Here is a 12,951-nt window from a genome sequence, read left to right as displayed (position 1 = left end):
GCTGTTTTATATTCTTTAATTAATGGTAAACATAAAATTCAGCTCTCGACGCAAGAAGCAAGAAAAGATGGAGTCAATGGCTCGAGTCACATAAGCAAAGGGAATTATTGTTATTATTAAAGCTACTGGCAACTTCCTCATTAATCTCCGAGATTTTGCCTCTGATCTCGTTTCCTGGCTCAGGCCCCTGGATCCAGCTGCAGTATTTTCAAAGTGAAGCCCATTGCATATCTGTCCTGGGCATCATCTTCTCTGCCCAGAGCTGGCGGACCCTGGTCCTTCTGAGACCTGCTGTGACAGGCGAGGGCCTCCCAGAGGGGCTCCCCCCTCGCCCAGCCAGGCCCCGCCCCGCTGGCTGCGCGGCTCCATCGTCACGTGTCCCTCCCTCCCACCCTCCAGCCTCTCTCCAAAGTGCGCGTCTATAAGCGTGTGCTCTGGGGAGGGTCCGGGCAACAGCTGCCTTTGATCAGCCCAACATCTGGGAGACTCGGCACTTCAAGAACGCTGCCTGGTGATCAAAGGTGGGAACGCTGTGACAGCCGAGACTTGGCAGGGACCCAGCCCGGCTAAATGCATGGGTGGGGGAAGGGAAGGAGAGGGGATGGAGGTGCGGACAGAGAGCGGGGAGCAACCCACCCAACCGCGGGGACCTGGCACGCAGGGCAGCTGTTAGGAGCTGGAGCTTTGCTTCTGTGACCCCATCTCTCTGTGCCTCAGTTTCCTCCTCTGCAAAATGGGGATAATAACGTGGGGACAGAATGAGCTAAGAAATGAAAGGCGCTCAGACCGGTCGCTGATTCTCAGGGAACCAGCTCACAAATGCCGGGTGTTGTTGCTGGGCTGCGTGGCCATTCTTAATCCTAGAGCCAGGTCTGGGAGCGAATGACAGAGTGCATCTTGCCTACTTTTTTTTTCCGGAACATTTTTGGGCCTCGGTTTCCCCATCAGTAAAATGGAGAACCATAACCAGACTTCGGAAGTAGGCAAAGATTATTTCTACTGGACCCATGAGAAACGAAGTTCTCCAGATGGGAAGTCCTGCGCATATCAGCACACTGAACTGTCACAAACCGAACTCACCCCTTGGAACCAGCAGCCAGACAGAGAAACAGAACATTTCCAGCCCCGGAAACTCCCTCATGCTCCCTTCTGGTCATTCCCCCTCCATGGATACTGCTCAACTTTGTTTTTATTTATTGCATGCCTTGCAAGCATTGGCCTTGCATAAACCTTGCAGCAACACTGCTATGAGGCCGGCATGGTCTTGATCCCCATTTTACAGATGAGAAAACTGCGGTGCAGAGTCCAAGTAACTTGCCCAAGGTCACGCGCTGGTCGGGGAGGCTGCAGCGTCTCAAGCCCTGGCCGCGGGACTGCGAGCTCTTGCTGTTGTAGGGCTGGTGCTCTTGGGAGTGAGTGGGTGGAGTGTTTGTAACTTTTGGAGGGGTGGGGGTGTTAGAGAAGCAGGCCTACAAATAATAGTCATGTAACGCCTCAGGGCTTTTAGGAATAGCACTGTGCCGTGGCCCAGGGAGCTTCTATGATGCCCCTGAGCTCCTGATAAGCAGCGGCCAGTGGCTTGCCCTTGGGAACTGGATACCAGGCCCCTGCACCTGCCTGCATGGCTTTCCTCTCATCCTCCCAATTCTCTCCCTCCCAGAAGCTCCATCAGTCCTTCCAGGGGACATGCTGACGGCACCAGGGAGAGCCCACTCCCCTTTCCTTGTAGTCTTAGCCTGAAGAATATCTTAGCCTGGGTCCGAAAGCAGAGCTTGAGGCAAGGGTTCACGCGCAGGAGGTTGATGTGGGAAATAACCCTGGGAAGCAGGAAAAGGGACAGGGAAGGAGGGAAAGCCCAAGAGGGCAGGTGTTACTGACTTGGCAGCTGGGGTGCCTTCTGTGGGACCTCGTGGAATGCACCTCAGAGGCGTATGTCCAGGGCATCAAGGCGGGAAGCATTTCTCCATTGGCTCCCTTCCCCCATTGGTCAAGGCGCTCCCATGGCTGTTAACCCCCACTCCCTTCTAAGCTGTGCATTGGTGAGGGTGTCACATTGCCCAGGGCGCCCACAAGCCCCAGGACAGAGGTACCACTGAGTGGCCTGTGGCACTGTCCAGTTTTCACCTGCACAAAGCTGGTCACGGCTGGCCTGGAACTGGTCACCGCATCAGTGGTGGAGGGAAGAGGCAGGACTGAGAAGATGGAAGATGTGCACAAAGGAGTCTGAGACACTCGAGGCCTCTGGGAATGCTTCTCAGAGTCTGTGGGCCGGCTCACTCTCCCCACAGTAACCAGTCACCCCCACCCACTTGTCCCTCCCCCGTCCCTGGTGAACACTGTCCTTCCACCCTTTGCTTTGACAATGTGACACGGGGCCTGCCCTACTTTAAGACATCCTTAAATTGTGTTTCCCAAATATTCGTATAGAGAAGTCCTAACCCTTAGTGCCTCCGACTGTGATGGCCTTATTTGGAAATAGGGTCGTTGCATATATAAGTAGTCAAGATGAGGTCACACTGTGATAGGGTGGGCCCCTAATCAGTATGACTGGTGTCCTTATGAAAATGGGAAGTCAGACACAGACGTGCGCATCGAGCGAACAGCATGTGGAGATGAAGGCAGAGATCGAGCAGATGCGTCCACAAGCCAAGGCATGCCAAAGATTGCCAGTAAACCACCAGAAGCCAGGGAGAGGCAAGCAACAGGTTCTCCCTCACAGCCCTCAGAAGGAACCATCCCTGCCCACACCTTGGTCTCAGAGCTCTAGCCTCCAGAGCTGTCAGAATGAATCTCCGTTGCATACGCCACCAAGTTGGCGGTACTTTGTTATGGCAAACTTAGCAAACTAACAAACACCCTAAAATAGAAAATTCAGTGCTGCCAAAGAGAGGAACTCCTCTCTTCGGACGTGTTTTGGGTCACGGGCCACTTGGATAATCAAATGAAACAATAGACCCTCTGTACAAAAAAGCTCATATCCATATCAAATTCTGGAAACAACATTCGGAAGTTCTCAAATATCCCCAAATGCATCCTTGGCTTTAGAGACATCCTGGAGATGGTTAATGCCTCACAGAGGCGAGCATTTTCATGCACGAGTAGAGATGCATCTCCGAGCTGATTATGTCAAGTGGATTTGACCTACAGATGTTCTTTTTATGAGCAACCTTTGTAGGAACATAAATTATGAGAAGGGAGAGAAGTCTGTAACCTTTATGATGGAGGGGCGAGAGCGGCAGAAACCGTGAGCGAGGGTTTGGTACCAGTAATGCCCCGTGAGTCATGTCATGGCTTCCAGCTCCCGGGAGGTGCTCACCAATGCTTGCCCCTTTCTGCTGGCCCCTGGGAAAGAGGGACATATCAACAGGATCTGGCACTTGCAGACTAGAAAATGCTACATGGGGCTATTCATTTTAACCAGTCGCCCAGGTTTTGGGCAGATTCGCACCGTCAGTGCTCCATCCAGCTTCTTTTTCTTTGGAGCATCTCTGTGAACGTCCTCTGGCTTCTGTGACCTTTCGCCTCTTGCCTCTGCCCCTGTGGCTGTCTCTGAGTCTGCACCAGGCTACTGGCTGTTCTGCCTGCAAGTCCAGAGGGCAGAGGGGCCAGGAGACAGAACACACCCCAGGCACCACTCTGGAGTGGCCCTTAGCTGATGACCGATGGGGACAGGAGTGTGAAAGTTCAGCTTCTTTGCATGGACTCAGTTACACTCCCGAGGTATAATTTACACTCCGGAGCTCCCCACAGGATCAGGCTGTGCCGAAGCGCTGCTGAAACCTCACCCTGGCTTGGCTCTTCCCCTCATCGCCTGATGGTTTCTCCCAAGCACTTGCTCATAAATCACTTGCATAAGAGTCTTATGTCAGTTCCTGCTTCTGCGAACCTGACATAGGCAGGACCGTTTAGTCCCTTCTGAGCATCCCAAATATCATGGGATATCTACCATGGGTCTGGTCCCACTTGTGCTCCAATGAGATGAGGAGAGAGAATAGCGGGGCATGTTAGGAGCGAGGATGATGCAGGGAAGACCTCTTCCAGTTAATAAGGGGATCAGGGTGAGCACTCAGACGTTAGGCCAGAGCTCCTCCATCTCGGCGCTATTGACATTTGGGGGCGGGATAATTCTTTGTTGCAGGCGGCTGTCCTGGGCACTGTAGGATGTAGAGCCTCGACCCGCTCGATGCTAGTAGCAGCCCTCCAGTTGTCACAACCAAAAATGCCTCCAGACGTTGGCAAATGCCCCCCGGTTGAGAATCGCTGCATTAAACCAAGGCCTGAGTGATGAGTAAGACTTAGCCAAGAGAAGGCAGCATTCTGGGAGCAGAAACAGCGTGTGCAAAGGCCCTGAGGTGGCAGAACTTGGGACATTGGAGGAAGAGAAGGAAGGATAATGTGGCTGAGTGCAGTGAGCGTGGGGAGAATGGTGTGAGATGATGCTGGGCAGGTGGGCAAGGGCCAGTCACGCGGGGCCCCGTGGGCCACAGGAGAGGCTTCAGGTTTTAACTTAAGAGCAATGGGAAGTCACAGAAGCGTTGGGTCCCCCCCCCCACCAATGCATTCTACATATGTTTTGTAGACATCTACTTTGTTCCAGACACTGTGAGTGACAGTCAGAGATGGACGACATTGAATAGATGTGGCAAGAGTGGCCTCCCTCGTCTCGCTCCTGATCTTAGGGGACGCCTCAGTCGTTCCTCATGAAGTCTGATGCTCGCTGTGGGTTTCTTATCGAATTGAGGAAAGTTCCCTCATATTCCTAATTTATTGAGTGTTTTTTATTGCTTTTTCACGAAAGGGTGTTTAATTCCCAGAAGGATTCACAGAGGAGTACCTTGAACTGACTTTTCCTTTTCTTTTTTTACATTATTTTATTGAGGTCATGTTGGCCTATAACATTGTGTAATTTCAGGTGTGCATTATTTGTCAGTTTCAGTATAGACTGCACCGTGCTCACCACCCATAGTCCAGTTATTACCTGTCCCCATACATATGTGTGCCCCTTGACCCCTTTCGCCCTCCTCCCATCCCCTTCCCCTGGTAACCACTGATCTGTTCTCTTTGTCCGTGTGTTTGTTTATCTTCCACATATGAGCGACATCATACGGTGTTTGTCTTTCTCTGTCTGACTTATTTCACTCAGCATAATACCCTTAAAGTGCATCTATATTGTTGCAAATGACACACTTTGTCTTTTTTATGGCTGAGTAGTATTCCATGATATATATATACCACATCTTCTTTATCCATTCATCAGTCAATGGGCACTTAGGTTGCTTCCACGTCTTGCTATAGTGAATAATGCTGCGATGAACATAGGGGTGCATAAATATTTTTGGATTGTTCATTTCGTGTTCTTTGGATAAATACCCAGTAATGAGATAGCTGGATTGTATGGTATTTCTATTTTTAATTTTTTGAGAAATCCCCGTACTGTTTTCCACGGTGGCTGCACCAGTTTGCATTCCCACCAGCACTGTATGAGGGTTCCCTTTCCTCCACATCCTCTCCAACATTTGTTACTTCTTGTCTTGTTAATTACAGCCAGTCTGACGGGTGTGAGGTGATATCTCATTGTAGCTTTGATTTGCGTTTCCCTCATAATTAGTGATGTTGAACATCTTTTCATGTGCCTGTTCACCATCTGTAACAAATGGGACTACATCAGACTAAAAAGCTTCCGTACAGCAAAGGAAACAAGGAACAAAATGAAAAGACAACCCACCAACTGCGAGAAAATACTTGCAAATCATGTATCCGACAACAGGTTAATATACTCCAAAATCTCCTCTTCTCCTACAGGCACGGCTGATGCAGATGCCTTTCTTGTGAAATGACCATCTCCCAGGCCCTCTTCTCTGATTTGCCAAGATACACAGTCTCCACCCATCCTCCTCAGCCCGGTGCCCAGCCGTCTCACAGAGAATGAGCCACTTGTGGGTCCTGCAGGGCCGCCCTGCCCAAGGTGGTCATTGGCATCTCCATGAGTGTGACCTCCTCTGCCCTGGGCTCTGGCAGCCCCCGCCGGAGCTGGCCAGACTCTCCCAGGCTCCCAGTGGCTCCTGCTCAGGGAAAGCCACACCGCCTCCCTCACTGGTTAGAGGTCTGAGTTTTTTTGGAGGCATCTAATGACGATTTTCAAAAACCTTATTTTACTTCTTTTCCAAAAACAACCCATAAAACAATCTTACAGCCAAAGGAAATGCACCTTGGTTGGGAACCGCCCTGCCTGGGGAGGCAGATGGAGAGTGATTTTTTTTTCCCTTTCTTCCTGGTGCTTTAAGAAACTTGACGGCAACTTGGTTTTCCTTTCTCAACTTTTAGGTAAGAGCTTTTTCCAATAAGTCGCTTCAGTAATCTCCAGGTCTCTAGATCCTGGAACTATCCCGTGTACCCCCTCTCCTCCATAAGTCTCTCTCTAGGCTAATGGTCACTCTCGTTTGAGTGGAATTTGAATAGGACTCTCACACAGGATGTAGCATGTTGTGGGGGTGGGGGGGGGGTGACCTGGGAAGTGTCAAGGCTGCAATACAGGAGCTTGGCCTCTTTAAAGTGGGACAGGAGCAAGGGAGGAGCCTCTGGCTGCAGAGGAAGGTTGCAATATGGGGCAGCTCAGGATGGAAGCTGGGCAACCGTCCTCTCCTAATATTAGCTGCCAGGGCTGAGGCAAGCCCAGCCAAGCATATCACACACATAAAAACAACCTCAGCCCCGAGGTAGGACGGATCAAAGACTCAGATCCCGAGGTCGGGAGGTGTCTTGGGCTGGGCTCCCCCCCGAAGCAGACCCTGAGCCAAGAAATTGAATGGAAGTGGTTTGTTCGGGAGGTGAGGCCAGGGAGCTCTGGGTGCAGGGTGGGGCGTTGAGATGGGAGATGCGGTTGGTCAGAGTGAGAATCAAGCCTGAGGCTCCAGCACCCCTTTCCTCCTCCTTTCCCAGCATGAAAAGCCTCGATTCGGTGACTGGGCAGCCCTGTGTTAACAAAACTAAGTGTCCTCAAGTGCAGCATTTTCTAAATACGTGTATGAGATTACATAGTTTGCTCAGGCTGCTATGACAAAGGGCTACAGACTGGGTGTGAACAGAAAGTTATTGTCTCGCAGTCCTGGAGGCTGGACGTCCAAGATCAAGGTGTCGGCAGGGTTGGTTTCTTCTGAGGCCTCGCTCCCTGGCCTGCCGATGGCCGTCTTCTCCCTGTGTCCTCACATGGTCTTCCCTCTGTTTGTGTCTGTGTCTAAATTTTCTCTTCTCATAAGGACACAGTCATATTGGATCAGGGCCCACCCTAATGACCTCATTTTCACTTCATTACCTCTTTAAAGACCCTATCTCCAAAAACCAGCACATCCTGAGGTTTTGGGGGTTGGGAGTTTCACATATGAGTTTTGGGGGGACACGATTCCACCCGTAATGGATATTGACACTGGAAATTGTGTTGCAAGCCACAGGAACCCTTTGGCCTAATTCAGGATGATTGAGTCTTTGGTTTGTCCCTGGAGATATATTCAGTGTCTAAAATGCAACCATTTGCTATATTTCATTAAGTGATTTTTAAAGAAGCTTCTGGACTGTGACATCCAGTTCATGCCATGGTGAGGCCATCCCCTTAGGAATACTTACTAAATCCCTGTTAGAATTAGGGATTTAGGTAAATGAGGAGGTATACATGCTGGGTGGCTCCATGAGCATCGTACACAGGGATTGTGATGGTTATAAGCCCGTTGTTCTCAACCTTGGGTGCACATTAGGCTCCTGGGGGAGCTCTGAGACATCCTGATGCCGGGTCCCACCCCGGACCAATGACGTCAGCTTCCCTGGGGGTGGGGCCTGAGCATCAGGATTTTTCAAAGCTCCCCAGGTGATTCCAAGGGGTAGCCAAAGAGTAAGAAACCCTTTTTGAGACTAATGTGTTTCCCAAATAATACTTTGTGGTTCAAAGGAAAATCATTGAGAAGCCTCCTGTAATACAGAGACTTTGTAATTATTCAAATATTAGGCAAATGACTCTTCTCTAAGGGATATGCTGGAGGAGAGGGGGGGTTCTTGCCTTCTATTCCGGCACAGGAAATCTGGTTTCTGCGTGGGTTGTGTCCCGTCACCCCCGCCCCCCATGCTTCTCCATATGATCTCTTCTGTTTCCCCCACTCTCCCCTCCCAGATCTTCTCTCCATCCTTCTCCATCCTGCTCTGTGTCCTGCATGGCTGACCTGTATGGCCCACCAATGGGCTCCCCTGCCTTTGGCTTCTGGCTGGCTCTGGCCGACAGGGAGCCGTGCCAGGAAAAAAGAAGGACACTGAGGTGGGGGTGTGGACTCGTGTGGCTCCCTCCCTGGGAGGTTGTCTTGGGATGACTGTGGAGATGCCTGCTTCATAAAGCAATGAAAATAATGTTATTTATTTTTAACCAGATGCCCTTCTGCCAAAGTCTTTAAGTTTGTTTGTGTTTAAACAGAGACAATGAACTGATGAAGAGGTGTTTGCAACCCACTAGCACCAAGCCGGGCTTTCTCCTGCAGGTAATCCGAAAGATTGGATAAACAGTGAATGAGAGAGTGTGGAATTGACTTTCCCAATGTTATTTAACGTGGTGCCCATGCGTTATGTCCCACCCTGGATCGTCAGTGGGAGATGATATATCCTATTGTTTAAAAATGTACCTAGGATTTGTTTTAATCAGGTATGAGGAGGCACACAGACACAGAAATGCCTGTGGTGAAGGAGAAAGTTTGTACTCGCAGATCCCTAGAAACAGGAGGTACGGCAGGGCCTCTATGCAGGGCCACGTGGGGACGCACCAGGGTCAGTCAGGAGGCAGAGGGGGTGAGCTGTAAATGGGAGCAGGAGCCTTTGTTGTGGTTTCCATGGGAAAGGCAAGGCAGGGTGGCAGGCGTAGGTCTGGCTAGTCTGAATAATGTCAGCAGGCTCTGGGGCAGGGTGCTGACTGGAGGAGCTGTCTGGTACCCAGCCCCAGGGGATGAGGGCAGGTGGATTGAGGCCTGAGTGTGAGAGCCCATACCGGAGGTGGTGGGCATGGGCTCTGCGTGGGTTAGCTTGCATGTGAAAGCTACTCTTGTAGGCAAGTCCTTTCCTATCTCCAGGAATCCAGCAGCCCTGGGAGGAGCAGTCTCTCCGGGATCAGGAAGGTCCAGGGTGTCAAAACATCAGAGAATACAGCAAATAGACAGCGATGGTTACTATGCCTACTTTGAGAAAACTTTCCAGAGAGGAAGGGGAGAGCAGGGTGACATCCTCCCAGGCCAGGTGGAGGTCTGCTTAAATCCCACCTATCTTGAAAGTGCTCCTGAGGTTTCTAATGTCCCTCAGGTTCCCCGGGTGGCACTGGTTATCCAGAGATCAGAACCAGCCAAAGGCTGGGAAAAGGTAAGACGGGAAATGAAGAGGGAGGAGCCAGCGACAGGGCAGAGGCGAGGCAGAAAGGGCCGAGGCGCACCACGTCCAACTGGACAGGCCGTGGTGAAAACTAGGTAGCCAGATGACAATGATGGGCAAACTCTGCCAGGACCTGGTAGTCCCGAGGCTCCTGGTGTAGAGACATCCCAGGGTCAGACAAGCACCCAGGGAAGAAGAAGAGATGAACAGAGGTGAGAGAGAGAAGAAAACTGATCCTGGAGTGTCTGGCTGGGAGAGCCCTGGGCTGCTCTGCAGTCTGCAGAGAGGGGAAGGGACTCACCCAAGGTCACACAGCGACAGGGGGCAGAGCAGGGACTGGCATTCTGGTCTTCAGAGGCATCCCTGTGGGTCCCCCATGTCTCCTTTGGTATACAGAGCTGGACCGCTACTGTAGGTACCGTTTGGGTTTCCAGCTTCCCCTAGGGATGTGAGACGAGAGGACCACATCAGCTCTGTACTGATGTCCCCATCACCTCAGAGTCTGGGGCAGAGCCCTTCTCTGCTTTTGGCGCATTCTGGGCTCACACCAGTCCCTGTGCTCTCTGATGCTAATCCTTAATATAATGAACACAAAGTGTTATCACAGTGGCAAGACCTGGCCCTTGTTAAGTGCTGGATACCCATTTAAATGCATACATGCCGTCTCTCACTTACTCCTCACTATAACCCTGGGAGGTTGGTTTTATCATTATTTCCACCTCACAGATAAGGAAGCTGAGGTCCATTTTGCAGACATTTCTAAAAGGGAGAGCGAGTGGAGCAGAGATCCTTCCCTGGACAGTGGGGTTTGACACGCATGTTTGAGTTGCTTCCATATTATGAACTTCCTTTTATTAAACACTTACTGCTAGGCCCTTCACGTACATGATTTCATCTCATCCTTGCAACAAGCTTATGAAAACAGCACCATGAACGTCCCCATTTAACAGATGAAGAAGCTAAGGCATCTTTCTGGGGATGTGTCTTCCTCAAGGTGACATGGCCAGCCAGAGGTGAAGATAGGATTTGAACCTAGGTGTTTATTTCATGTATGTTAACCACTGACCTACCCTCTACAGTACGCACCTTCTTAGCCCTGTCTCTTTCCCTTTCCATCTCCCTTTCTGCTCCAGCATCCCGTTGCCATGGAAACCAGCTGCAAGCAGCCATAGCCAGTCGGGACCTCACCTCATCTGGAATTCACAGCTTTTCGTTTCTGCTCTGAGCTTCTCTGACCACAGGGAGAAATCCTCCTACCATTTGGATACCTCCACACACCTGCAAGAGTTCAGGGGTTAACGTTCTCCGGGACGACGCTTGACTCTCAGAGTCAGAAGCTGCTAGATAAGCACCCCCACTCCCTTCTCCTGTGTCTTGAGGCTTGGAGACAGAAGCAGTTCCCAGATGTTTCGAAAGGGGAGTCCAGGAAGGCCTCCCAGGGGTGGTGATGTTGGAGATGAATCTTGGAGGACAAATGAAAAATACCCGGGGAAAAAGAAAAGAAGGGACAGTGCAGACACAGGGAATGTCACGTGGAGAATTATGATTTTCAGATCTCCCAGGCTGCACGATGGAGAGGTTGAGAGCATGGGCTCTGGATCCAGACTTCCTGGAGTCTGCATGCCAGCTCCAACACTCAGTTTCTGCAAGTCCCACAGCTGGAGAGTGCCATTTTCCTCTCTCTGGAAAATGGGCACAATGATATTATTTCCTTCATAGAGTTATCACGAGAAGTGCAAGAAAGAATTCATGTAAAGTATCTAGCGCATCTAAGGGCTCAGGAAGTATTATTACAGCAGAAATAGTATTATATTCACGTCTCTTATAGACCGTGCAGGGTGACACACCTATCTTAAGTTTCACAATTGTATGTCCATATTGGCCGAGACTCCCCGAGGCAGAGAAACGAATTAGATGCCTCTCAGGCTTCATGGGATTTTGTCATCCTTTCAGCTCTTGGTTCTTCACTTACTAGCTATTCTATGCTGCCTTAGACTTGATCCCACTAAGGAAACACAACCGATAAGTTCTTACTAAAGTGTTAGTGACTGACACCATAATAAGGCTCCCTGTTCTCTTTCTTCCAATTTTAAGTGAACTTTTATTTCTTTGTATTAAGAGATTGTCCTCTTGGTCTGATGCTAGAAATTCTCTATCAATTGCAGAGACATTTAGGGCCACAAGGGCTTTCTTAGGACCTTGGAGGCCAGTTTGGGTCGGTGGTCCAGGAGTCAAGAAGCCCTGGCTTTCATCCCAATTCTATCAATTGACCTTCTCTATGATCTTGGCAATGGCACTGCCCCTCTCTAGGTCTCCAGCCTAATGCATATCCCTCATATCATAGATGAGAAGAATATCCAGTTTTTCCAAAGTGTGGTGTGCTTACCACTGGAGGCATCATGTAGCATAAGGAAAACACAACAAGAAAAAGCTTTTCTTTTTACCTTCTTTGCGTGTCTAATAGTCCTAGTTTTCCATTTCATGGTATTGATAAAAAATTAACTTTTCATTTATAAAATAAAGAGATAAGTCAATTTAAAGGAAAATCTTAAGTAAATAATAATATGTTAGTACAGCAAAATTTATCAGAATGGCAGAGAAATGATGGTGTGTTTTATCGATGGCTGTGTAACCAGCTGCCCCCAAATTTGGTGGCTTCGAACACCCATTTTATTTCGCTCATGGTTTAGAGGGTCAGGAATTCAGGGAGGGCTCAGCTGGGCGGTTTCTCAGATTCACGTGGGGTCTGCTGGGGCGGCTCCTCTTTCGTATACCTGGAGCCTCAGCCCCTTGGCCTGCCTCGCTCTCCACTGCGGTCTATTTTCCAGGGCCTCCCCGGGTAGTTTGGGCTTCCTCCTAGCATGGCAGCATCAGGGTAGTAGGGCTTCTTACCAGGGGTGACCTGTAGCAAGCGTTCAGGAGCCCCAGGTGGGAAGGCGCAGGGCCTCTGATGTCCGAGCCTTGCCTCTCCTGGTCCACTGAGTCCCTCAGGCCAGCCGAGGTTCAAGGGGAGCAGAATTAGACTTCACCTCTTCCTGGGAGGTGCAGCCGTCTCTACAGCTCGCCCAGGTTGAAGGCTCTCTGACGTTCCTCTGAGCTCGCAGGCTGTATTTTACGCCTCCGTGCTGCACGAATCTTGCGCCGTGTAAATTCAGCCTTACACACTGGTGGTCTCTGGTGTAGACCTATTTACGGAGCAAACTCTTAGCGGGTGGGGTTTGCAGCCTAAACTTCTGGCCGGTTCAGGAGAGAGCCGTCCAGGCGCTCCTTTCTCTCCCTGTCTTTCTCCGTGACGAGAGTCTCGCGAGCCCTAGGTGCACAGAGCGGGAGCTGGGCATCCTCTCCTGTTAGGAGCCTCCTCCTTTTCCTCTTACCGTTTGCTGTGGCCTCTGAGTTAGTCTCAGAGGTAAAAGCTTTCCATGCCCTCCTGCTCGTCTCTCCTGCAGCCAGGAGTGCAAATGTAGACATCTGGGCTGCTCAGGCAGAAACATGGCCCTGGAAGCAGGGAAGCAGAAACCATCGCCTGCCAAGAAAGGACAGTGGAGATGAGGACTCAGAAGC

General features: G+C 50.5%; 2 long non-coding RNA genes across 2 annotated transcripts; one reads left to right on the top strand and one right to left on the bottom strand.

Moving 5' to 3' along the window:
- Positions 1–394: 394 nt before the first annotated feature.
- LOC139084465 (uncharacterized) lies at positions 395–12,298 on the top strand. The gene is made up of 3 exons (XR_011541869.1): positions 395–521; positions 8,453–8,516; positions 10,524–12,298. It is a non-coding gene; the product is annotated as an uncharacterized lncRNA (long non-coding RNA).
- Positions 4,842–12,420, bottom strand: LOC139084466 (uncharacterized). The gene is made up of 2 exons (XR_011541870.1): positions 12,283–12,420; positions 4,842–5,644 (listed from the first exon to the last, which is right to left on the bottom strand). It is a non-coding gene; the product is annotated as an uncharacterized lncRNA (long non-coding RNA).
- Positions 12,421–12,951: the final 531 nt, after the last annotated feature.

Source organism: Equus przewalskii, chromosome 7 (assembly GCF_037783145.1).
Source record: "Equus przewalskii isolate Varuska chromosome 7, EquPr2, whole genome shotgun sequence".
NCBI lineage: Eukaryota > Metazoa > Chordata > Mammalia > Perissodactyla > Equidae > Equus > Equus przewalskii.
Note: the sequence above shows the minus strand (reverse complement) of the source record. Positions and strands in the feature narration are given on the sequence as shown.